This window comes from Melospiza georgiana, chromosome 2, assembly GCF_028018845.1.
Source record: "Melospiza georgiana isolate bMelGeo1 chromosome 2, bMelGeo1.pri, whole genome shotgun sequence".
Taxonomy (NCBI): Eukaryota; Metazoa; Chordata; class Aves; order Passeriformes; family Passerellidae; genus Melospiza; species Melospiza georgiana.
The window spans coordinates 54756656-54782605 of NC_080431.1; the positions used below are offsets into that span (position 1 = coordinate 54756656).

A 25950-nucleotide genomic window follows, 5' to 3' on the forward strand; every position below is an offset into this window, starting at 1 on the left:
TCACCCGGAGCCCGGGCCCGCGGGGGAGAGGTGGCGCGTTAGAGATGTGTGTGGGAGAGAGGGAGCGAGCGAGAGAGAGAGAGAGAGAGAGAGGGGGAGCGAGACCTCCGCTGGCCCCGCGAACTTGTCAAGGTAAAGGCGCCGGTGGAAGGGAGGGGGGTGGATAGGGGGGCACGACAGCGGATTTTGGGAAGGTAGGGAAAGGAAGCCCGGCTGGGGGGGGGGATGTGCGCCAAGAGGACCTGAGGAAAATATGAACAGCGCCTCCCCCCCGCGCCTCCAAGGACCCCCGCGGCTCCCGCTGCGCTCAGGTTGCAGCCTGACCCCCCTTGTCCCCCTCCATGGCCGCGCACCCCGCCGCAGCCAGAGGAGCGTTCGGAGCGCTCGGCGCTTGCCCGCAGCGCCCGGGCCCGATCCCGATCCCGACTGGCAGCCCCCGCTCCCCATCCCCCTCCTGCCGCCGCACCCGCTCCGGGCGGCAGCGCCCCGGGGCGCCCCCCGGCCGGGCGTGCGAGCAGCCCCTGAGCGGCGGAGCGGGGCTGTGTGGGCTCATCCCGGGGCAGAGCGGGCCCGGAGCGGACTACACTGGTCTTTGCAAAAAAAAAAAACCATAAAAAACCTCAAAAAGACAACCAAACCAAAACAAACCTCAAACCAACTAAAACACCCCACACAAAATAAGGAAAAAAAAAAAAAGAAAAAAAAAGGCAAAAAGCCCTCTCAGAGGAACTTCACTGAACGAGGCTCAACTCGGGCAGCGCTCCCGCCTCGGCTGCGCGCGGAGCGCTCGGAGAGAAGGCGAACTTTCATTTTCACGTCGCATCCTCCCCTCCGCCCCAAGCTGTGACTGATCGTAACATACCTGATGGCCGGGTTAGTGCTCCCACCCGCGTTTCAGGGATGGGGAAGCCGAGATGGAGGTTAGCGAGCTGCCGAAAGCCGCGGGGGGAAGGCAGGCTACAGTGCCGCCCGAGCCGCTCGCTGCCTGCACTTGACTTGTGCCTCATGAAGGGTCCTTCCCTGGGAGCTCCGCGGACCCTGCCTCGGCTGGGAGACCCAGCGCATCCCTGCCAGCCGCTCCTCGAGCTTTCTGCCTTCAGGGTTTCGGGGTTTTTTTACTATTCTGATGCACTTTTTAGAAAGGGAAAGGAAAGCAGGGGCCTCAGATCTGCAAACTGTTGTACTCGACTTAGGGGAAGATTTTTCAAAAGTACATAATGGGAGTCTGGGAGCTCTGTTCCCACTGACTTTCAAAATCTTCCCTTCACGTCTGTGAGCAAGTCCTCTTGAACTCGGTTGGACTGCTGGCAGACGAGCGCTAGCAGGCTCAGGGCCTAATGCTTTTCATGATTCTACTGCTCCCTGCTAGAGCTGCACTGACAAAATATAAGCAGAACAAGTTTTGAAAGGGAGAGGTAATTTCTCTTTTTTTTTTTTTTTTTTTTTTTTTTTAGCCACCGCTACAGTGCAAAACACCAAGCTTTTGGCCTTAAAAAGCCTAGACCATCATGGCTACGAAAACTGCTGCTGCTCAGACACCATGTAATTCTGGAGCTCCTTAAGGAAAAAATAGTGCGATGCAACATGTAAGTAATCACATAGCAAATATTATGCATTTATATTATTATATTTTCCTCTGAATTGAAGTTTGGTGCTGCGAAAGAAACTGATTCCTAATTTTTTAAAACCAAGTTCTCGATGAAAATGAGCCAGATGACAAAACTTCAGATCGTAAAGCCATTCTATTAAGAAGGAGGAAATATAAATTATTTGTAATATCTTTACTTTTTTGCTCTTTTATTAAAATTACTCTGAGCAAAATTTTTGAAAAGTATGCCTTTCAACTGAAAAAAGTGATAGTACATATTTTCTAATTTTTTTTTTCCTGAAGGTTATGTGCCTGTGAAAAGAAAACTTTGCAGTAGAAGTAGCAGTGAAAAGAGTAAAGAAAAATGTAAAATTATGGTGCTGCTGATACCACTTCTCTGTACTTATATTTTGTATAGTTTTGCCCTAAAATAATTCTAGTTATTATTTTCCACCCATTTTTCCAACCCTAATATAAAAACAAGATGTAGAAATAAGTGTGTCAATATTCTGTGATACAGTGTTTCTGTGATGCATGGTATTTTTTAATATGAACAGGGCGCTACTTTCAGATATCATTCCTAAGATTTCATTAAGATTTTTAATGAAAGTGAAATTTTTACATCCCCTAATATCTAGTACTTGCTCTCAGGTTCCATTCTTAATGCACATAGGCCCTGTTCTGCACAGACTGAAATGTATATTATTATGTAAGCACACTGAGAAGTTCTCTTTATTATTATGCTCTTGTGTTTCGGACTTACAAAGCTAACAGTGACATTACACAATCATTATTCTCAGAATTACTTAAGACTGCACAAAGCTTAAACCTAATGTGATAGTCTTAGTTTACACCTTCTATCCATATGTCTTAAATAATGCACAATTACAATAATTTGTGGATCAGAATGGGTAAATATTTAACTGAGAATATTTAGAAGAATAATAGAACAATTTAGAAAAGCAATTGCTGTAGTGTAAAAATCCATGTGAAAGGAGGTGGCTATTGCATTCTTTAGCTGTAGCATCTGGGAGAGGATCATCAGTGTGTTTCCTCAGTGACTAGCCAAGCCAAAAAGTCACAGCAGGAACACAGCTGAGGACAGAAGGAAAAGAAAGGGATTTTGAGCCTCACCAAAAATAATATAAATCTTTTAGATCAAATTTCCATCCCAAACAAATTGGACTCATCAAAGTGGTGAATGTCTTATCTGCTGGGGAAGCAGATATAGAAACTGCAGATAAGCTGCAGTTTCTATAATCAACTCCTTTCTTCATGCAGTTCTCATTCTGAACACCTCCTCGTAGTGCCTGTCCTGCATTACAGGTCCTTCTCCTCAGAGAGTGCCATTAAATTGTCAGAGAATCTCCTCATACAGTAAGAAGTGACATGACCAGCATTTGACATATTATCTGCTCTTTTGTTGCCAAGGGAAGCAGCATGTGCAATTGAATGTTTTCAGTTTATTGTATCTGCCTTTTCTTCCATACACATTATGTCTTTATGTTAGTGAGGTAAGGCTGAAGTAATATGTTTTGTTCTTCAAGCAAGGTGCAGTTGCATTTCTGATGGCCCTTAGTTCTTGGGCAGTTTCATTCATTAGACTGAAAGTTCTGTCTGTAGAACTTTGCAGCATTTTTTCCCACTTCTTGCCTAGGTGCTCTTATGTCAGGAGTGGGAAGCTGTTGCCGACTGGATCCAGTCTAGAGACCTAGAAAGCACTTCTTGAGGAATCCTGGTTTTATGCCCTGGAGAATCCTGAGCCCCCAGATTTGTAAATTAAAAGTCTAGAGAAAATGCGTGTAAATAAGGGCTTATAATAACCTACATTGCTAAGATGACATCCCCCCCCAGCTTCCTGTACTTGGAGTTTCCTATATGCAGCAGGCTTTGTGCTTGGACGTACTGGATTGCTTAGATCCAGTTGAGAGGTGGCAAAGCCAAAGCAAGGCACATGCCTGCTGAAATGACACAGAAACTCATAGCTAGGGATGGTTAGAAAGCTGGAGGCTGTCTTCTGGCTCAGGCTTGCATTACTTTACAAATTACCTTGCTATGTGTTTTTAAGATTTATTTTACAACTGTGAGGATTAGAGGAATTTGTTGTAATGAAAACTGGCGTTGTGTCATTACTCTGTAACTTTTTAGTTAGATCATTTGGCTTGCCTGGGCTCTTGCATGTTTTTCTATTTCATCTGGAAAGTTCCTAGGTAAGTTAGACCAATTGGGGGGCACTAAGGTACACCCACATGATTATAATAATTGCACACCTACATATTGTTTTGGTATTCAGTGTTTGTACTGTATCTGGACATATAGCCAGTGGAAATTTGAATTTTTTTCCTACTTATTTTTCTAATTTGAGCCCTCCCTTGCCCCTGATGCTCATCCAGCCTTCTAGATCCCTGTTATAGGTTCATCTAAGCCTCCCTTCAGGCCTCCCCTGTACGTTTCTTATCACTTGAAGTTTAAAGTTTCAGTTTAATAACCTAGTAACTGTAGTTGGGCATCCTCCTTCATGTGTATTTTGCTTTCTGCTGTAGCCATTCAGTCTCTATTTTACCCTGACAAATACAGGATTTGGAATTCATCGCTTTGCAATTTTAGTCTGCTTGCAACGATGGCAGTTGTAATCTAGAAAGGACTGAAGTGGACAGCATTTACTGTTGTACAATGAAAACGGAGTTTTGAATTTGCCAGAATAAATCTGGTCTAAGGATACTTCTATAGACTGTAAGGACTGCAAGAAGTACATGCTGGCTTAGGACATGCACATGCTCTTTTAGATTTCCTGTATACTTCCACGTGAAAAATAAAACTAGCTTTTTTTCTTTTACCTCCTGATTTTTCAAGAGCTAACCTTCAATTTATCTTTTTTTAAACAACTAAAATACTCAATATGGCATAAAGACTAGTGGTGTAGTCATCAAAATGTTGGATTTCTATGTTTTGTCAGCATCTTATAATATTGACTCTTACATATCTATAGGCCTGACTCATAATAACAAACCTATCCCTGAGGATTTAATAAGGAGTTGGTATTAAACTTAGGTTCTGTGGTAAAGTTTTGCTTAAATGGTCCAACTGTAACTTCTAAACATTTTAATATTTTTGTGGATTTAATGGTTATGAAAAGTTCTGTCTTGGTATCTGTGAAAACTGAAGCCCACTCTTTTATTTATGGATTAATTACAGCAAAACAGTGGCCAAGTGATCTTCTACACAGCAGCCATGAACTTCAATCCTGAACTGAAGAAGACTCATCAAATGGTGAGAAAAGAGCATGGTCGTCATGACTTTTAATTTAGGGATGCTCTATTATTTTTTCCTGTTTAGCACTGATTCTTTTATTTAATAGGTATTGAAGTTAGTTTTTGTGGGGTAATTTCTCGGACCATAGCATAATTTTTCCTCCACACCCCATATTTCAGCTGTTAATTTTTCAAGCTTTGCTTTATTCCTTGCTGTCCTTAACTTCAAAAATAATTGTTAGTGATACACTGAATTCATTAGTTAATTTCTTTATTACTTTCTTTAGCCTTAGTCCTGTGCCTAACTCTGTTCAAATGAATACTTTTATCGATAGCACTACTTAGAAGAGTAAAGTTCAGGATATATGAAGCTGTTTGAAAGACTGAAGTTTAAATTTTACAGATGTGAATGCCTGCAATTAAATGGAATGCTGCTGAAATGACTGCAGGAGTGGGGGATCTGAAAGTGCTTTTAGTTAGTATTAGTTTGTTTGCTCTTTTGCATACAATTTGTTTCTTTTAAGACTGAAAGATGCAAGATGTTAATTTGCTTCTCTATTTTCCCAGTTTCTGGGAAGTTTTGAACTCTGAACTTCACAACATTTAGAAAATTTTAGTAGTGTTCATAATTCTGGGAGGAACAAAACATTATTTTGTTTAGCCATTTTGTGAAAAGGTGACTGAATATAGAGGAACTGTTTCTCTTTTTCCTTAATCAGGTCTTTAATCCTAGTCATAAGAATCACTTGGTAATGATATTTATATGTATGGGTTTATTAAGCATAGATCTTAAAATGAGGGGTTTCCTTTCTTTTAGAGATATAAATAAAGGATGGTAGCAGGGGCTTGCTTGTGTAAGAATATAGTTTTTAACTGTTGTTGTTGTTGACTTCCTGATAATTTAAGTAGATGACAGTTTAAAATAATGGTGCACAGAATGATCCATAGCTCAGGAGATGGATCACAGTGACCAGAAGTTCTAAGAATGCTGAGAGATGCCCCAGACATTTTTGGTATCTCAACAAATCAATTTTTGTTTTCCTTTAGTAGCTGTATTGTAGAGTAAGGAGTAAAAGGGACAGAACCCTAGGAGTGGCTTATGATTTCCACAGTTTATCCTCTTGGAATATGGAATATTTACCCTGTCTCAGCTGTTTACCAAACTGGGTTTGGAAGCACAAATGTGTTTGAATAGCCAAGAGAGATGCTGAGTCCTTTTTGCCAACATCTGAGCTACACCCTGTGTTAAGAATTACTTTAGTACTGTTGTCAACCACTAAACTTGCTTGACCTCTGCCAAGGTTCTTTACCATTTCATGTTTTAAAAACAAGGTTTAATACTTAAACCAGAAAGAAGCAGCAGTTTTCAGGCACAGTGCATTGAGATGTAACCCAGAGGTCATTTATTTTTAATACAGATTCAACAATCGGTTCCTTTGTTCCTTCTCAGCCATTTTTTCTTTAGTTTTCTTTTAGAGAGCTGATTCTTGAATTAATTTTGAGCATTTAACTATCTGCATTCTCTTCATCAGTTAATCTTGCACTTAAGTAAACATACTTGCATGAATGTGGGAGAGAAGAGTCTGAACCCACATTAGTCCCTTGCATCTTGTATTGACTTTGCCTGTCTGGTAACCAATGGGCTGCATCCCAACCAGCACCAAAGTGTGAGTCTGTTTATAGGGTAAGGAGCTGAGGCTCAGTGTTGGATGTGTTTTTGATACTACAGACCTAGTGAAAAATAACAATAGGATGTAAATTGATTTCCAGATTTAAGCCCTTCTTTAGTTGCTTACTTGAGCAGAGTTTAGTAACTCCAAATGCTTAAAGTTAAATGGTTTTAAGGTTTTCATGAGGCATTTTTTGAATTGATGTAATTCTTTCACTTTGACAGAAGAAGAGGTAGGCCAATGTCAAACTCTTTTGAAAGGCTTGTTTTCATTACCCTGCTTAGAATGTAACTTTGTTTCTTTTGTTCCATCCCCCATTTGGCTGAATCACTTTCACTTCCCTGACTCTTCTAATACCTGTCGTGTCCTGCTAACCTTTCCTCTAATGTTCAGTTTTCCATTAACTTTTCCACACTGATTATTCTTTGTCTCTCTTCTTTTTTTTACTGGAGTTTTAGAGAAGTCATTATACTTCTTCAATGTCTTTCCTTCCTTCATCCTGGAATCCAGCAACATATAAGCCCCTCTGATTTCAAGTTTGCCTTTTCAGTGAGAAATATGCAAGTTAAAAATGTAGTGCTATATCAATAGAAAAGGTAAACAGAGAATTGTGGATGCCATTTCTAGAAAAGGAACTGGGTTTTGCATATTATTAAAAACTATTCCCTAATTTTGGATACCAGGATCCAGGCAGTAAGATCAGGATTTTAAGGTGATGCTTTAAAAATCACTATGCTTATCCAAAAAAAAAAAAAAAAAACCAAAAAAAAAAAAAAAAAAAACAACTAAAAAACCAAAAATCAACCAACTTGACAAGAAAAAAAAAAAAAACAAACACAAAAGTACAATTATACTGAATAGACTGATTAGACTTGATGTGGCTGTTTTATTGAGCTGTCTATCATTGAACTTTTTTAAGCCTAAGGAAAGACAGTATGGAGTTGGAAGAGAAGCATGGATCTCCATGAAGGGCAGTCAGTTATAGTCATGGTAAGTTAAAAAAAATACTGTATTTCTGTTAAATTATCACCTTTATGAAGCAACCTGTATTCAGGGCCCTGTTCACATTGCAAAATGAATCCAGTTTTATTGAAAGTCTCTACATTCATTTATGCTATCACTGTGTAACAATTGTGTTTTCTTGTATCTGACTTTGTGGTGTAACTCCTGAATGAAAACAGTAAGTGACATAAAAATCATTATTATCACAGTGATTATGCTACAGTGTTTTCAAGCCTAGGTTCTGAGCAAAACAAGTTATATTACAGGGTTATCTCCTAATAACTTTCAAATCCACTGCTTAATTTCAGCTGCATTTGATATAGAGGTAGAGGTCGCAAAGTCAAGTTTCTGCAATTTGAATGAAATTTAGCAGCTGTGAGTAGAGAAGGGACTCAAATTTGTGCTCCTGGGGTAGAAAAAGCTGCAGCATGGACTCAGAAATTTTCTGTTCTCTTCAACCTGTTGCCTTGCAGGTCAGCATGCTTGGTTGGTCTGCCACTTGACACGTGTAGCTCAGAGCTGGCCACAATGTGAGCTGCTTCCTGTTCTCCTAAACATCAGAAGCTGAAATTTAGAGAAATCTGTTTAGAAGAGACTGGGAAAACAGCCAGGCTAGCTCAGTACAAGTGTGTTGGTGGCACCTGTAAGCATGCAGGTAGGTAACTACGCTTCATTATTTCTGCTAGTCATGAAAAAGCCTTGGTTTTGCCAGGGTCTTCTAGTCTTCCAAAACACTTGTGAATCATTCCATGATATGGTGTTTTCTATACCTGGATTAGAAAAATGTTTTTCTTGTCCATGTCAGAGAAGGGAACTGTTGAGACAGCTTCAGTATTTAATTTCTTTGGCTGTTTGTATGTTAGCTCTGAGCTATTTCTTAGGCTGTCAAAATTGTAAAACTGTGTTTTCAGCTCTCTCCAGAAACTGACTGTAATTTAGACTATGTGTCCCTGACCCATCCTACAACCTACTCTTTTGGAACAGTGCAGAAAATATGCATTGTATTCCAATATACTTCATTTGTGAAGAAAGATGTGGAGCTAGATGCAGGGAGAGAAAACAGTATTAGGATCAGGCTTCATCAAGTTACCACACTGCATTGCAACTTGAGAAATGCAAAATCACAGCTGTGTGATTTTATCACCAAAATCATTCTGAAAGGTCTTGTCTGCCCATTCATCTGAGTCAGTGAGAAATGGGCAGATAACAATTGCCAGAGGTGCTGAGTCACTCACTGTACAGGCTCAGGTAGGCACACTAACTTGGCATATGTCTGATATTTTAAAATTTTCTGTGTTATGTTAGACAGGGGTCAAGATACCACACTCTTTAAACAAAATTTAGTGCTGTAGCGTATTTAAAAGAGGTTGAATTTCTCAGAATAACAAGCCTAAGAGTCATGCATGTGAAATGTAAAATTTGAAAGAAGTAACATGAGAGGAAACACTTCCAGTTCAGTATCATAAGGTAACTGTCTTCAAATGTCAAATTTTGTTTGCCCAGTTGAAAACCATCAACCTCACAACAAGGAACAAAAGCTTGTGGTACTCTGTTCCATTTTCTGCTAATTTTCATGGGGTTTTTTCACAATATCAAAGCCAAGAAGAGAACAATTAGTCATCCAAAAAAAACCCCTTGAACAAACTGCATTCAATTTTATGAAACTTTTGGGTTGTCAGATTCTCAAATCCTTTCATTTGGTCCCAGCTTTTTTGTTTATTTGTTTTTAAGTATTGTTGTTTCTTCTGCAGAGCTATCTGTATTAAAGGAATGAAGAAATGTTTTTTTGTATGTTTCTAGGATCTGTTTGTTCTTAAAACCTTTATCACCAGTAGTCTTGCCTAGTATCACCAGTTAAATATAACTTAATGGAACCTATGGCTATCTGACACTTAAATGGTTATAACATATAAACATATTGTAATTTATAACATTTTCCTTTTAAAGATCAACCTCGATGTGTTTTTAATTAGAAGAGTAAGGTCAAACAATGGATGTTAAGTTTTGTGTGAACAGCAAAGTGGTGGTGTGTTGTTTAACTATGTTGTATGTTTCCTGTGTTTTAAATGGTGTTCACAAAGTCCTTAAACTTAATGAAGTTTTTCATAAGGATTTTTTTGTTTTAAAAAGATACCACTTTTTGGTCTAAAAATTACTAATTCTAAACTGCTTTTCATTATGTATTTTTGAAGACTTCAGTCCTGGATGCTACTGTATGTGGTCAGATACTTTCACAGTCATGAAGACCTCAATAAATTCACAGACCTATGCTGCATCCCTAAAATGGACTTTAAGAAGGTTGAAGTACTAAAAAGTGACTTGCACAACAAACCAAGGAAACTAGCATAAATAATTTTTAGAAAGTGATAATTTAAAAATTATATTTCAATTAATATCAGTAAAAGCTTCCATAATGTGCTGTCACTACATGTAAAATTCATAAGCAATTTTAAGCCAACATTCTTTAAAGAAGGAGCTAAAATTCCTATTAAAAATATGCAACTTAAAGATGTATGGAACTCCTTTATTATGTGTTAAATGCTGTAATAAAACAGGCTATCAGTAGGTTTTGCTGCATGTTACTAATTTTATTTTTTTTAATCTTGGTATTTTTGCAGGTGTGTGGAAGAACAGGTCCTGTTCTCGCTGTTGTTACTCCCACATAGGCAGACTCTGTAATTGATTATGTGTGGGTAGGGCCCTATTGAAATTCAGGAGATTCTGCAGTAGTGCGGGGTTCTTTTTGTGAGAGTTCAGTTGCAAGATCAGGACCCTACTGTGACTCCTTACTGTGCATTCTGTCCCTGTCTCATTGGTTGTACTGGAACCTGCCTGTTGGGATAATGTAAGTCCTGCTTCTCCCCCACTTGTACTTTAGATGTGAATTAACCATAAAACATTTCTAATTAGAAAATTAGTATAATTTACATACATTTTTTTAATTATGTTTTTTTGGCAGTACCAAATACTATATTCCTCAAAACTTCTTAATGGCACTGAGGCTTTGTGGATAGTTGGTCACATGATGAGAAAATTCAGCTGTAAGTACATTAAAATGATTGACTTTTTCAATAGTTAGTCTTTACTGATGTTGGCAAACTAATAGTGATAAAAATGTGAATCAAGAGGTTTGACTTATGTCAAATTACTTCAGTTCTTTTTAGAAAATATATAGAGTATACCCATTAAGGATCTTATCATTCTTAGGTAATTCACCATGGGACCCTGAAGTTCTTCCCTACTGCAGTTTGGTAGGGAGTTGAGAGTTGTTTGTTTTCTTTATTTTCAGAATGGCGTGTCTCTGACTTGCTCTGTGTTTTGATGGATAAACTTTTTGAAATTTATTGATCTATAAAACTTGTTTATACCACTAATATTTGTATAGATATTGCAAACTGATTTACTAACGTAATTGTCTTGCTGGGTTGAATACTGAAATGTTAATAAATATACACTTATAATTGTGTCAGTGTACCTTGGTTAAATTAAACTGAGCTGGCATTATGAGTGAATTTGATCATACATGCTGATTAGCTATAGTCTTAGGCAGGGACTACATATTACCCATATCATATGTCAGTGGATTCACCCAAAAATAGCTATAAATATCTATGCTTGGGTTAAGGAGAAAGTTCTTTTCCTGTAGTTATGGGTACAGTCATGGCTTTGACTCCTGTTTTTATATACAAATGAGCAAAGACTACATGTAGGTGCTTTCCCTGTATAACAAAAGGGGCATTGTAAACTCTGTGCCCTTTTTTATGATGTTGTATTTCCTTTCTGGTATTTAAATTCAAGGATGTTTTCAGCTGTGTCTTAATCCAAAAAAAAAAAAAAAAAAAAAAAAAAAAAGGAAGACCTGGAAATGTTACTGAATTTGTGGATAATTACCAAGGGGCTGTAAAGGTCTGGAGGAATTGTGTGTAGGGACAATTAGAGATTCTTTCTCATGAAGCAAGGACACAGATAATAATTGATGAATAAAGGTTAAGGAGCACAGGATTATTTTTATTGCTTGGCACAAGAGCAGCATGAAATGAAAGTAATTTGAAGAAAGAGCAAGACCAAAAGAGAAATAGCTACTGGTATTTTTCATTGCACTGAATATATGATTGATTTAAGCTTAAGATTTTCAGTAAATGCTTTTCTTGAAGTTTTTTGTTTTCTTCTGCTGGAGAGGAGTAGAAGAACTTCGAAGTGTTAAAGAAGACTCAGTGACTACTTGTGAATTACAGTGTGAGTTGGGGATTCAAGATGACAGTTACAATTAAGAAGAGAAGACAATGGGTTGCTATATAAAATTAGTGCCAAGCAGAAGCCTTAATTTCTTGTTCAAACACAAAACTTAATGATTTTGAAATGTATCACCTTCAACAGCACTCAAACCACAATTTTATTATGTTAATTACAGGATGGGTATTTTCAGAGTTCTCATTTAAAAACTTGAACATTTATTCTTTTGAGATTTTTCAATATAAAATGAAATTGAGATTTTTCAATATGAAGCGAAATCATGATTTCATTTCAGAAACTGAAATGTTTCAGAACACTGAATGTTTCATTTTGCATAAAAAATCCTGAACAGTGTATTTTCTTTTTAAAATGTGTAGACCTAAATGTTTGCCATTCTCACCTTTTAATCCTACTGGCCATATATATATTTTACTTGCAGTAAGTTGGGTGAAAGAAAGGAAAGCAGAATTAGATTAGGTGATTGCAAAAAAACCCTAAACACAGCCTTCTAGCTGAGCCTCTAGACCAGAAGTGCCTCAGGACAGATCTAATTTCAGAGGAGGAAGGGAAGGAAAGTGACATGCCAGTGAGTGGGTATGGGGAATCCTCTGCATGTGTCATCTGTCTGAGTTTTTCGCTCATCACCACTGAGAGGCAGATCACCTGGGTGTGACTGCTTCCCCTTCCTGTGATTGCAACTTCCAGTACTATGAGGGAGATAATGGTGGGGCATAGCTCTGTTCTGCCTGCAGCAGCACTGCTACCAATGTTTGGAAGAGAAGAAACTGAATTATCTCCTGCTGTAACCAGCTCTCCAATACTCACTGCTGCTTAGCCCTGCTGTTAAGTACCTGATCTGATGGTCTCTTTCATTTAACTCATGCCATGATGCTATAAATGACTGAAACGAGGACCAAAGCAAGGAAATGGATATCAAGAGAAGGAGATGATGTTTTGGAATGTAGGGAGTGGGCATTTGCTGCACAGCTACACTTTGTCCCCTCTTGAGAATACCTCAAGAGCTGGAATACCAAACTACAGCAACAGAGTAAGTTTCCTTCTTTGCATTGAGAAGGAAGAGCAAAGGAATGTGCCTGAACATTCAGCATGTTAATTGTAAGTCTTTGAGATCTCTTCCCCTACTTTGTTTGCACTCTGCTTGTGTGGTGACTGTCCGGAATGTAGCATGTCTTTATTTGTATCGAATGAGGCACTCCTCACATTGTAACATCAGGAACATTGTTTTTCCTCAGCCCTTGAAAGTCGAAACATGGTAGCATAGATAGCTGTAACAAGTTCATAATAAAAGTGACATGAAAGAATTTTCTTATTTTGCAGTATTTTTAGGAAAAACAATGTTTTATGTGTTTGAAATACCTTTTCTTTTTCAATCCTAAGCAGAATTAATGCATGAAAATTTTCTTCAGCAATGCCCTCAGTTCCTTATTTGCAGTTAGAACTATTACTCTTTTGTTAGTTAGTTTTTTTTAATCTAGGTTGATGCCTTCACAAAACTTCTCTGAACCCTTTATGAATGACACCATCATGCTGTCATTTGTTTTATCATAAAATCTAGTGTAAACCTGTGTTTTAGGAATCTTTTTCCCATCCATAAAGGATGATCATTCTTCTCTGTCAGCAGGTTTTTCATTGATCAAGACTTTATTAGAAAATCTTTTACTTTGCCTTGACAAAATACGGCCTTGCCTTGCTGTCAAAGTGCTGCTCTACTGTAAATACAATTTTCCAAACGTACTCCTTTGCTATTTTCAATTTCCTGCTTCATTTTAGAGCAATAAATATAAGCTATCTGTCTTTATTTTCAAGGCTCATCAGGACTACTTCTACCTGATACCTCTCCTTCAGTACCAAGAGGTTGACTCTGGTTTTGATCAACATATGACGCCTACTTCCTTCATTCAGTCATTGAATTTTCAGACCACACAATATTTTCTCCTCAGCTGCCTCTCATGTACTCATTGACTTCTTCATAAATAGAAGTGTTCATTATCTTCCCTCTAATTTTTTCTTGAAAGTTGTATGCCTGTGAAGCTTTAAGCAATCCAACTAGACAACAGTTATACTGTGGGTACATAGGTGCTAATGCCTATCACAGTAGTACTGTGTCATTGCATTTGGACTCTGCCATAACCCCTCTGTTGCCACTTTATGTAGAATTTAAGTATATCTATATTTTGTTGTGTGTTTATTCATGGCCCAGTGTAATACAAAATGGCCCATGGTGAGACCTTCCAAGATTTATGGTATTACAGATAAATAATAATGAATGTTCACTGGATGCTGCAGCATAATTGTTGGATTCTGTTGTGCCTAATGCCATGTCAGAATTTAATGCAGAAAGAAGGGGCTCCAATCAGAGGCCTCACAAAAGGAAAATAAGTGAGTTGCAGCCAACAGAAAAAATGCTAGCCCCAGAGGCCTTCTCAGCTGTCAAACTCAAGTCTGTAGCTACTGCCATTGTGTCCTGAAAGCTTCCCTCTCCCTGTCCCTGTCCCTCTCCCTCTCCTCCCTTCTCGTATAAGGAAGTAAATGCAAATATCACAATGGTCTGCAGTGTATGCAGAAGGTCTTCTTACTTTTGTAGCAAACTTCATTTCATTCCTGACACAGCATCTCTTGGTACAGAAGTCTTTAATAACCATAATTGTGCCATTCATCAGTCCTTTTTTCAAGTGCCATTTGGTCTCTGTTGGGAAGGAACCTACACTGGTTTTTATTTGGTATCTTGGTATGTCCCTGTCTCATGATGCTCAGCTTCCATTGTGCTTCAAAAGTAATGAGCCTTCAGAGAAGTGGTAAGGATTAATAAATTTGGAATTCCCCAGGCATGTCACCCTCTTTCTGTAAGTGGGTCTGCATGTAACTCCTTCTTTTAAAAGCACCCTGAAATGTCAGTGCTTAGATTGTACAGAGATGATGGAATGTTGAGTGCCTGGCTGATTATGGAGATGGTAGATTGGACTGTGCAGACAAATGGTGCAGTACATACCAAAGAAAATATAGTCCAATAGACTAATTTTATCAGAATAAGCCACAAATTGTAGTTCTATATGGTTCTATGGCTGAGTAGGAGAACTTTAGTAAGAGCTCTGGGCTAGTTGGAGAGATGGAGGTGAAATTGCTGTGAAATACTGTGGGAGCCTGGGGAGTGTGTACAACCCAAAAGCTTGATCCTAGCAACAGTTCTTGGTTATATATGTATAGACTGGATAAACTGAATGTTAGGTCTCATTAGGCCATCATGCACAGGCTGCTATTTAGATATCATTGAGCACTAATTTTTGAGCAAACAAGATAGAGAATCCAGAAGGAGAAAGACAGCCCTTGATTTAGTCTAGATCAACATGCAACAAGTGACAGTGGAAGAACCATTCAGTAGCGAGATATCATACTCAAGTTTGTTGTACTTGTCAGAGAAAAAAAGCTTAAAATAAAATTTTTTAAAAGTCCAGTCTTATTTAAAAAAAAAATTGTATACTAATGAAGACACAGTTTAAATAAATATTCAAAATACACAGGGGCTTTGTTTTCTGATTCTAACCCAATTAAATAAGCCTTTTCCAACACAATTCAGCAGTAAAAGAAGCTACTAGAAATAGAGATTTTTTAAAAAGCAAAATCCAAGCAAGCAAAGCAGAAAAGAGCACAGTTCTGGCAAGTGTAGGCCTAGTATGAGGCAGAACAAAACGATTTTGAAATGCAATGGACTAAAATTCTAAAAGCCAAACCCCACATATTTCCAGTGTAAATTTTGCTAGATGAGAGGTGAGGTTAATAGATAGTTGTGGTTAAGGAGAAAGACAAAGCCATTACAAAAAGAAATTGAAAGAAATTGAACTCATTGTGCTGGCAAGGTTTATGACAGGATGATTAGGGACATCCCCAAATAGGAGTTGTTTTTATAGGGAGTAGTTCAGATTTGATATCTCAATAAAAGGTTTTTAAACAAATTGATTGAATACACATTAATAAATTGCCCAATAACATGCTGTTCATTCAGTAGCCCTAGAACAATTCAGAAATTAAATTGGTGAGCAAACCACGAACTGTGTTGTATAATCTGGTATTTAAATTAGCCTTGATAACAGAGGAATGGAAAGTAACAAATGTGACCCTAGTTTTGAAAAGGGTTTTAGGGATGGTCATGGACTAATGGACTAAAAAGTGAGGCTACCATGACAGACAAAATGCCAGTGATTGTGATGAAGCATACTGTTTATAGGAACATGGATAGGTGTAATAGCAACCATCATGCCTTTTGTACAAGTAGTTTTGTCTTAGAGTTTTGCTAGTTATTTGAAAGAGTCATTTCCAGATGCACAGGAAAAAGTGACCCAAAAGTTTTTAAAAGTTCTGTAACTGAAGACTGTTAACAAAATGAAGTAGGGAATCACTTAAAATTCTTTGTGGATTAGTAAAGGGTTAGAAGATAAGGAACAGTACAGAGACTAATGGGCAGTTTTAACACTACCTCCTCATGGAGGTTTGTACTGGCACCTTTGCTGGTCCACCTGTTCCCAAACAGTCTGGAAAAGCGCAATTGTAAATATTGCAGATGATAAAAGGAAAATATTCAGTTGGAGGCAGACCTAATGCTGACCCTGAAGAGCTGCAGAAGGATCTCACAGCAGGACCTGTGGTGATCCAGGAGCTGTGTCTGTCACAGTGGCCAGATATCGCTGACCCCACTGTTCAGCTGAATCCATCATCAGAGAGAGGCAGTGGCTGTTGGATTACAGCAGCCATCAGCCCATAAACCGTGAGATCAGCAGGCTGTGACCAGTCCAGCCACTTAGGAAGGCAGGGACTTGTAGCTGTTCTTTTTAACAGCAGGGGCTGCAAAATGAAAAGAAGATTCTTTCTCCCTGTTTGCTCAGAGTTTTATAACCCCAACGAGCTTAAAGTACGTGATTTGAACTTGGAGTTCCTGCCTGCTGTAGGGCTGGAATATCACTGTTAAAGTGATAGGTAATGTCTTGCTGCTGCTCTGAGAAGCCAGGGCTCTCAAGCCATTTTATGGTGTTTGCATGGATTTTTAGCAACTTCTATTAATTTCTTAAAATTGTATCTGGATCTGTAAATAAGTTTGTTGTCCTCATTGATTGATGATACATTTTTACACATGAATCAAGCGTATACTATTCCCATTTTCTTAAATCTGTAGATGTTTTTTTATTGTTCCTTTTTCTAGCTGTAGCAGTATTATGGATGTGCAGATCAGTTTTGCTTCTGCTGTTCACTAACCTGTGGGCAATGGCAAATGCCAGTTGGCTGCTATTTCAGAAGCTAAATGCAGTTGCAGGCCCTAAAATTATTTCCAGGGAAAATCAGATAAAAAAGCAGAAATATTTCATGCAGCAACCAGAAGGTCTGGAGGGAGGGATGGAATAGAAGATATCATTGTACCTTTGCAACAGCTGGAATGGTTTCCAAGGTGTTGTCTGCAAATCCCTAGTGGACTCCAAGGCTATGGTGAATTGAACATCTGTTTGGCTAAACCATAACTGTGCTTTAAATAGTGTTTCCAATTAAAAGTTTGATCAGATGGGTGTGTGGTGGCTTTTGAAAATTGCTGAAGGCTGATAATGATCTGTTGCTCAAAACAAAGTGGGAACTGATATTCTGGAGTGTATGAAAAAGTAGAGAGTCCTCCCTACCTTCTCAGTTTTAGGAATGTTGCGTTCTCTTCACAAGAAGCAAAAGGTGCCCAGAAAGGAGCCAGGAAAAGCAGTCTGGCAGCATTAATCCTTCTATCCCCATCATGCCTCCCTCAGTAACAGAAGTATGGGGTTCTGAATCATTGTATTGTCCTTGAGTATCCCTGAAATTCTTCAATGGTCCTGCTTTTCATATATATTCCCAACTAGTAGATTTCATTTTCTGGTAAGTATGATTTTTCAAGTCTTGGGTCCTCATCTGACAAAAATAAACTTGTCAACTCCTCTACTACAATACATATCTTTCTTTGAATTAAAGCCTGATTTCTCATTGCCAGAAAAACAGATTTTAGAATTTTCCATTCTGCCACTATTAATGGGCATAAACTTTCCTTACAATTATTAGCATGTCTTATTACCCATTTGTTACTTTTTCAAAATCCCAATTGTATTTGACCAACTTCTTTTATTTCCCTGAATGTTAAAATTAACATTGTAAAAAGCTTCTTTGCCCTCATATCATGTCTCTTATTACTTTTTTCTTACTATTGAAAATTTTCCAGCATCATAAAATATTTATATTCTCAGTGCTTTTAGTTGCCCTTGACAGAGTTTACTTCCCATTGTCCTGAGTACCATACAAGCACATCCATAAGTAATTTGCAGAGATGTTAGCTTTTCCAACCTTCCGTGCATATTTTTGTTAGGAATTGTGGTGGTGTCAAATTGGAGGTACACTTAGCTATAAGCTGTATTCAAGTAGTATAAATATGTTTATCTTAAAAAAATATCTAAAAGAAATAATTTGTCTGATCTACAATCACTGCAATGTATTGTATGAAATTTAAACAAGATACTAGAAACAAATACTACCAATAGCTTTTTTAAAAATATGAAGCAAGTTGACAGGTGCTCTGTTTAACCTTTTTATGTTCTATTTTTCTTACTCATGTGTTTTGATACAAATGTGGAAATAAGGAGGGCTGTGCTTGTTTTTATATTATCTTGCTAAATACCTGTTGCTAGCTTACATGATTCTGCTGTTGTCTTTGGTCAGGCTTGAGCTACAAGCTGAATATGAGATTGAGGGGAATCTTAGCCTTGTATCAGAAAGCAACTTGTAAGGAAGGAGAGAGTGACTTCTGCTATAATGTGGGAAAAGGTGGTTTCCTGAATTTACCTGTGAGCAACAGGAGAGAGGAATTTATGACTCCAGGCAAGGCATATGGGTATAGAAGCAGTGATGGGGTGTATTGTTAGGTCTGAGGATAAGTGCATAAGAATGAAGAATTTGGAACAGGTATCAGAGAAAGGGTTTCAATAACAGTTGGAGAGATCACAGTTGGATAAACACTCTGGGGTCAGTTGAAAGCCACGTTACTAGAGAACATGGCTACAGCTCTCTGTCTGACTCTAGCTCACGCCACACTTGTCCTAGCTACACCCTTATCTGTCTTCTGGAATCTCAGCTTCTTCTCCAGTTTCTGCTCATGAACCTTTTAAGTGGAAAACCTACTTTCCTGCTTACTCCAGGAACAATTACATGCAAAGGTACAAATGGTCCTATAAATCTTTTACATCTAAAGTTTGTCTTGTGTCTCACTATACTTTCTTCAGCCTCCTATCTGTGGAGTTCTGCACTGCAGATACAGATGGACAAAGGAATCACAACATAGAATTATTTAGATTGGAAAAGGTCCTTAAGATCATCAAGTCAACTATAAACCTAACAGTAAAAATCCACCACTAAACTGTGTCCCTAAGTGCTGTATTCACATGTCTTTTAAATGCCCTGGACAGCCTGCTCTAGTGCTTAACAACCCTCTGAGTGAAGAAATGTTTCCTAATATCCAATCTAAACCTTCTCTGGAACAACTTGAGGCCATTTCCTGTTATCCTGTCACTGCTTACTACCTGGAAGAAGAGACTGACCCCCAGCTGGCTCCACTCTCCTTTCAGGCAGTTGTACAGAGTGATAAGGTCTCCCCTGAACCTCCTTTTCTCTAGACTAAACAACCTCAGCTCCCTCAGCTGCTCCTTGTAGGACTTGAGACCCAGACCCTTCTCCAGCTCCATTGCCCTTCTCTGATGCTCCAGCACATCCATGTCCTTGTAGCAAGGAGCACAGTACTGGCAGCATGGTCTCACCAGTGAATACAAAAGGATTCAAATGAGCTGCTGTGGAAAGCTGGCTGCACAATGGTAATTCTTCTCCTTTACAATGTACAGTTGGCATCTTCTCCAAGTGGGACAAGTCCCATCATTTGAAATCTGCTGATTCATTTATTCCTTTCCCCCCTTCCTATGTAACTCATAAGAATGTGATGGAGTTTTTCCACATGATGAGTTATGACTTTTAGATAATGTTTGTCTTACCAAGTGGCAGGAAAAAAGTCTTGGATTTCTAAAGCCTGGTCTCTTTGATTTGCATTTTTCTGAGATCTATGATCTTTCTAGCAATAAATTAATCCAGTGGATTATTACACCTACTGGTGTTAAATTGAAGTTTATGGATAGTGGGATTACTTTCCACAATTATTATTTTGCAAATCCCTAAAAAGTTGTTTATGAAGACTAGAGTCTGCAGAAAGACTGAAAGCAATGTCATAGAACACCCCCTTAAATGAAAAGGTTTTTTTAAATGCAGTGGGGTTTTTTTGGCTCTGATCTTTTCATAAGTCTTCAGCTTTTATTTAACAGTTTTTCTTCTCAATATTGATTATGATTGCACACTTATGTCTATGACTAAATTTAGCTAACAAGATACATGACTTCTGCTCAAGCTTGGAACTCAGTAATTAATAATCCTGTCAGCACATGACTATACAAATAGATTATGTACCAAGATCACCATAACAATAGTAAAAAAAAGCACTTTTGAGGTGGAGGGTGTTGGTTGGTTTGTTTTTTTTTCTAAGAGGGTACGTTATTTTAAAAGGAAATTATTTTTTCTCTCTTGATTGGATACTGAATATAGAGATTATTCTTTTAATTAGTCAACATTGGTCCCTAAAAATTAGCTTTACTTTTACTGTTTGTCATATGTCATTTTATCTTTAAAGACTGTCGGAGTTCATGATTCCTGAGAAGTAACACCTTGAAGTTCTGGCACTGTCTTCTACAAAGTAACTTACACTGAGCTGGCTTCCTGTTACTGTGTCAATGAAACATCAAATATTGATACTATGTGTGAAACAACATTTGATATTATGGCTATTAAGCTGCTTGAAAAAATACTATACAGATGGATTTTGTGTTTACGAGACCTGGCATTTAAAAATCTATATCATGGATGCAGGTAATAAATGTTGTTTATTAATTGTTACAGGATAGAAAATACTTATATTTGTGTACAAGATGGTAGTCCTAGCTCTCACTATTTTTATCTCCTAAATATCTAATAATAAGGTGATTATAAATATTTAAAGATATTAATCATTTAGTTTGTTGAAGCATTGTGTGCATAATTTAGAATGGCACTAAAGGAGGGAAATGGACATGCCCTTCTCATAACAGCTACACATGAGAAGAAGGTAGCAGAGATAATGATAGCATTCAAATTTATAGAAATTGTTATGTTTTGCTGTATGAGCATAGCCCTTTACAGAATTATGATCTCATCCAAAGGTTGCAGTTATCTAAATAGATTAATTGCTGAACTTTATTCCAGTGTTTTTATATCTTTGCTGGAAGTAAGAGAATACAAACACTTGAAATTTAAGTTATTGATCTTCATCCATGCTACAACTTTCAGAATTTGGTATTTAACCCCAGAATTGGATCTATAGCTCTTTTAAATTCTGGAATTCCAGAAACTGTGCAGGTGAGCAGGAAAAAGCAAAGGAAGAAACTGAAACGGGGAGAAGGAACTCATTCTCCTTTACAAAAGGAAAGATGAAAAAAACTTAATGAGTGTAGGAGAAATAATAGGATGAAAGAGAGGAGTCAGGTGAGGATTTCCAGTAATATTTTTTATATAGTGCTCAGATATGTTATGCTTTGTGCTACATGGAAAACAGAGTGAGACTTCAGCTTTCTAACTGCTGTTCTGAGCTGTACTTTACTCCCTGTGCATTTTTATTTTAGCATAGTCACTTCTAAGGAAGGCTTTAAATTGACTTTCAGGGCTGACCTGAATCACAAAATTCATGCTGAAATGATGACTACTTCAATGTTTGTCTTACCAAGTTAGTCTTAAAAAACCCAGTTATAGACATGAAAAAGATCAAAACCATTTTAAAAATATATGTTTCTGTTAATTCTTGTCACTAGTATTTGGGAAAAGGCAAAAGCAGGCATGCAGTAACAGTAAAGAGTATCAGAATTTCTGTGTAAAACCTAATTGTAATAATACTGAAATTGAAAAGAAAACCTGCTTATTAGCTGTTACTCAGCAGGATTAAGCAAAGTCAGTCAATACATAACCAAATGTAGCTGTAGAACAATGGGTTACTTACATTGGCACTCATTACAGGTTAGACACCAGTGTGGATTTCATCCATAGGCTGTAAGAAAACAAAAGAAATTAGGAAATTGCAAAAAAAAGTTTCATTCAGTAATCTGTTCATGGCTGTGCTTGGTTTCTGCATGATTCGCATAGTATATATAGTACTATGGCAAGAGTATATGTTTAGGAAAATCTTATACTTTTTAAACTAAGCAATTAACAAATATTCATAGTGACTATAACTGGTCTTCATTAATTACCATGCAAAAAACCATTTAACTACAGAGATAAGGATCTCCCATTTTTGTACATTCACTCAATGGTAAGCATAAACATTTTAACTGTTCACCTGAGCAACACTTCAGTGTAACTGAGCCCTGAGTTGATGTATGGCAGAATAACACCCCCTCTAAAAGGGGACAGAGAGAGAAAATGGGTGGGGCAGGGAGAGGCCTTATGGTGCCACTTCACAATTAATTTTGGAATGGTAACATCTACTTTTTGGAATGTAGTGTATTAATTTCTGCTGATAGAGATAGGTCAGCATAAGAACTATGCTATAAATTGCTGTGTGATAGGGTTCCTGTTCCTATGCCATGTCTGTGTCACTGGGCAGCAGTTTTTAAGGGCACCCAGTAAAGATATGAATACAGAAAAACTAACATAACTGTACTCTTCATTCTAAAAAAAAAAGGAAATTAAATGCAGATAAAATTTTAGAAGTTCTAAATTAGAGACTTTTTGGTCTATTTTATGGTTAAGCCCTTGCTGTTATGTTGTTTTGCATTGATGTTACATTATTTAATGTTTTGTGATTCTAAAATGGTTTAAGTCGTGTAAATTGTTCAGTGCAAAATCCCATTTCAAGTATATTTAGATTCTATTTAATTGCATTGTAACTGGCAACTCTGTGTTGTCCTCATGTAATAGGCAGTATCAAGATGACTGTATGCTGAAATAGTTATTAGTGGAAGACCACTCCAGTCCCAGGACTATGTCTCTCAGACTTTCCATATGGACAAGGAAGTGCCAACGGTGAGCTGTGCCTTTGGTGTCTTCCAGCCCCCAGATCACTGCCCAGGAGGAAAGCTCACTTTCACATCCCCTTCTCTGATTATTTATGCTTTGGTACTGCTGTTCTGTAAGCACACAGTCTTGGCTTTGCATCTGGCCTGGCAAGCTGGAGAAGGTGGTGTGAAGAGGTTGTTTCCAGAGACCAGTTCCACACTGAAGTTTCCTGCACAGACTAGGCTCAATACCAACTTTAAAACCAGCCCTTCACCAATGACTCTTTAATTTAATTATAGTTAGTTTAAAATAACCATTATAATATGTCTCCATGACCATGACATTGGATTTCAGCATTTTTTCCCAGCAGTATTTACTGCATTTAGTAACAAATTACTGAACTATCAGCTGTGCTATTTTAAGTATCAGTTAAATGTGATATTTAATTAATTGTGTCTTAAATTTTGGAATAGAGAATCCCAGTGATATTAAGCCTAATTTTTTATTTACAGCAGATAAACCTAAAGCCCAGTAGTATATAATTAATTCTAATAGAAAAGCAAACTTCCTTTTATGGGGTCAGACTTCATTTTTGTGCTCACTGTAGTTCACACAAATATTGTTTGGTAGTAAAAAATATTTTGCAGCACAAACCTATTATATGTTCTGTGCAGATGAAAGTCATTAGTAAATTTTCTTTGTTCACATTAAAGGAAGTTGAAAATATACTAATCACTTATTATTTTAATCCAGATGTTATTATCCATAAATATTCACCTTGAATATAAATGCTAGCTTCATAAATACCTAGTGAACTTCACAAAATTGATTACATTTCAAATATGCGATTCAGAGTCTAAGATTCAGATCTTAGGATGGGATGAATCGCCCTCTGGAGGTGCCCATTTTAGTTTGCTGACTTCACAGGAATCCTGCTCTGAACTGACTAATTCAAACTAAAAGTTAAGTGACTGGCCTGTCACCTTTATTGAGAAATAACTGAGCATGGCATACCACAGTAGATGTTGTCATAAGACCACTCTAAGAACAGCTGCCTTATTCCTCACCTTCTCTGTCAGTGTTCTTGTACTGTTTCTAATATGAATAAACACGATGTTGCTGTTGCCATTTCCTGTGTATTGTTTTTTCCTGTCCTTTTCAATCTTGTTATCTTATCTTTCCCTGTTTTTTTCTTTTTTTTTTTTCTGACTCTTTACAGCTGCCACCCTTTCCGAAGCTTTTCACTTGCTACCTCTCTGACAATCCTCCTTTCCATGTTGAAAGTATTGTCCTAACTTGTGATGTGGAAGATTGCTGGCTCTTCCTTTGATGCTGATACCAGTATTTTCTTGACTGATAGGATTGTAATGAAGACATAGAAAAAGAAGACTATGGTGCTCACATGAATGTTTTATAGTTTGAGTAGTCAAAAAATATTGTTCTTCTGCCTTCGTATAAAATGTGTTGGTTTCCCAATGTAATTGTAACTTAGAGATGTTTTTAGAAATGTAAAATTAAATGTGAAGAGTATAAAATCCATATTAAAGACATAAAAATGTTATAAAATACAGCACTAGTCTTTATTTTAACAACTGAGTTCTACATGGCTCACTTGCAAAATGTGGTGTAGACTTACAAAGTTGCATACTGGTAAAGTCTGACTTACTAAAAGATGAAATTTCTTTTTCTGTTCAGTAATTATTAAAAGGTCAACTTATTTTCTTTCTCCCTCTGGTAATATTTTCTTGTTATACCTGATAAACATCTCCTTCTCTTGAGTTCTGTCTTCTCCCTTTTTTTTTGTTCCTTTTGTTAACCTAAGTTTGTGGTTCCTTTCTACCTTGGTCTCTCCTAACTCTTTTGGTCCAATACTGATCCCTTTTTTCTCATATGTTTGCATCCATTTGCCTAGAATATTGCCTTGAGCATGATCATATATACCTAAGAATATATTTACTTCTAAATGCTGGATGGATCTGCTATTTTAGGACTTCCAGTAAAGCAGAAAAGAAACTTAACAATTCATGACAGTGTTTTAGGGTTTTTTTATGATACATATGCCTTCAGAGGATCAAAGTACCTTGCTTCCAACATCAATGGAATAGTAACTATAGACAGAGATAAACATTCCTGTAAAAATAAAGACCTATGGTACTTGTTCAATATAGGAATGCTAACTTAAAAAGAGCATGAATGAAACCATGCTGTGTTCATAAATGGTATGGCAAACGTTTTCAGTTTTGTTTGCATATAACGAAAAATGCGATTGGAAAGAGTGCTTTGTACTGATAGCAATGTAAGGAAATAGAATTTTTTTAAAAAGACAACTAAAATGTATACATGCATAAAATCAGAAGAATTTTTGAAAATCATGCTCTGCTGTAGCAGAAATACTGAATAACAGTTAATGTTTTTATGGGATAGATACCTACCTATTTTATTAGGTATACTAAATGTACTTTAGATAATCTAAATTATTTGGATTGCAGTAAAATGAATACCATGAGAAAACATAAACAGCGATGTTCAGAACTTTTGCTTTATACAGGCATGTGTAAAATATAGCAAAAATAATGGCACTAATAATAACAATATACTAGAAAATTATTGGAGGTGTGAGTGAGAGTCATTTATGGTGCCCAGAAGTTTTTAACTAGCGTAGTTACCTGCAGGACTTTGCATAATTTGGAGGCCATTAACAAAACACCTTTGCCAGATGTGTGTACTGAGCATGAGGATGACATTACAGACAATGGTTAGAAAGCAGAGGAAATTCAGAATCTCTAAAATAGTTACACCATTGAGGAGTTTGTGTTGAACAGTAGAAGCAGAAAGTTTTTGCTGAAATTAAGTTGCACTGACTGCAACAAAGTTTATAAAGAAAGACTATATGAAAATTATCCATAGAGAGCAAAAGAATATTAAAACCCATGTAAAACCTGATCTGGCTTTCTGCAGTATACCCTCAAATGATTCACATTGACAGCATAGATTTAACTCACCACTGATTGCTGAAGATCTGTCCCTTCTATTAACAATATAAGGCAACACAGATCCTGAAATAATCTGTGAC

General features: G+C 37.4%; 2 long non-coding RNA genes across 7 annotated transcripts in view; one reads left to right on the forward strand and one right to left on the reverse strand.

Annotated features, from left to right (window-relative positions):
• LOC131096051 (uncharacterized) lies at window positions 1–24978 on the forward strand. 5 transcript variants are annotated; one of them, XR_009115948.1, is made up of 10 exons: window positions 1–132; window positions 1455–1586; window positions 4784–4858; window positions 7429–7499; window positions 7985–8166; window positions 10130–10356; window positions 10471–10552; window positions 20485–20720; window positions 22800–22904; window positions 24097–24978. It is a non-coding gene; the product is annotated as an uncharacterized LOC131096051 (long non-coding RNA). The 5 variants fall into 5 exon arrangements; XR_009115951.1 differs by lacking the exon at window positions 22800–22904; XR_009115955.1 differs by lacking the exons at window positions 20485–20720; window positions 22800–22904.
• Window positions 1–25950, reverse strand: part of LOC131096070 (uncharacterized) — a 75525-nt gene that overhangs the window by 26049 nt on the left and 23526 nt on the right. For both annotated transcript variants that reach the window (XR_009115957.1, XR_009115958.1), the window contains exon 2: window positions 21880–21927. This is a non-coding gene — a long non-coding RNA (uncharacterized LOC131096070). The remainder of the gene's footprint in view (window positions 1–21879; window positions 21928–25950) is intronic.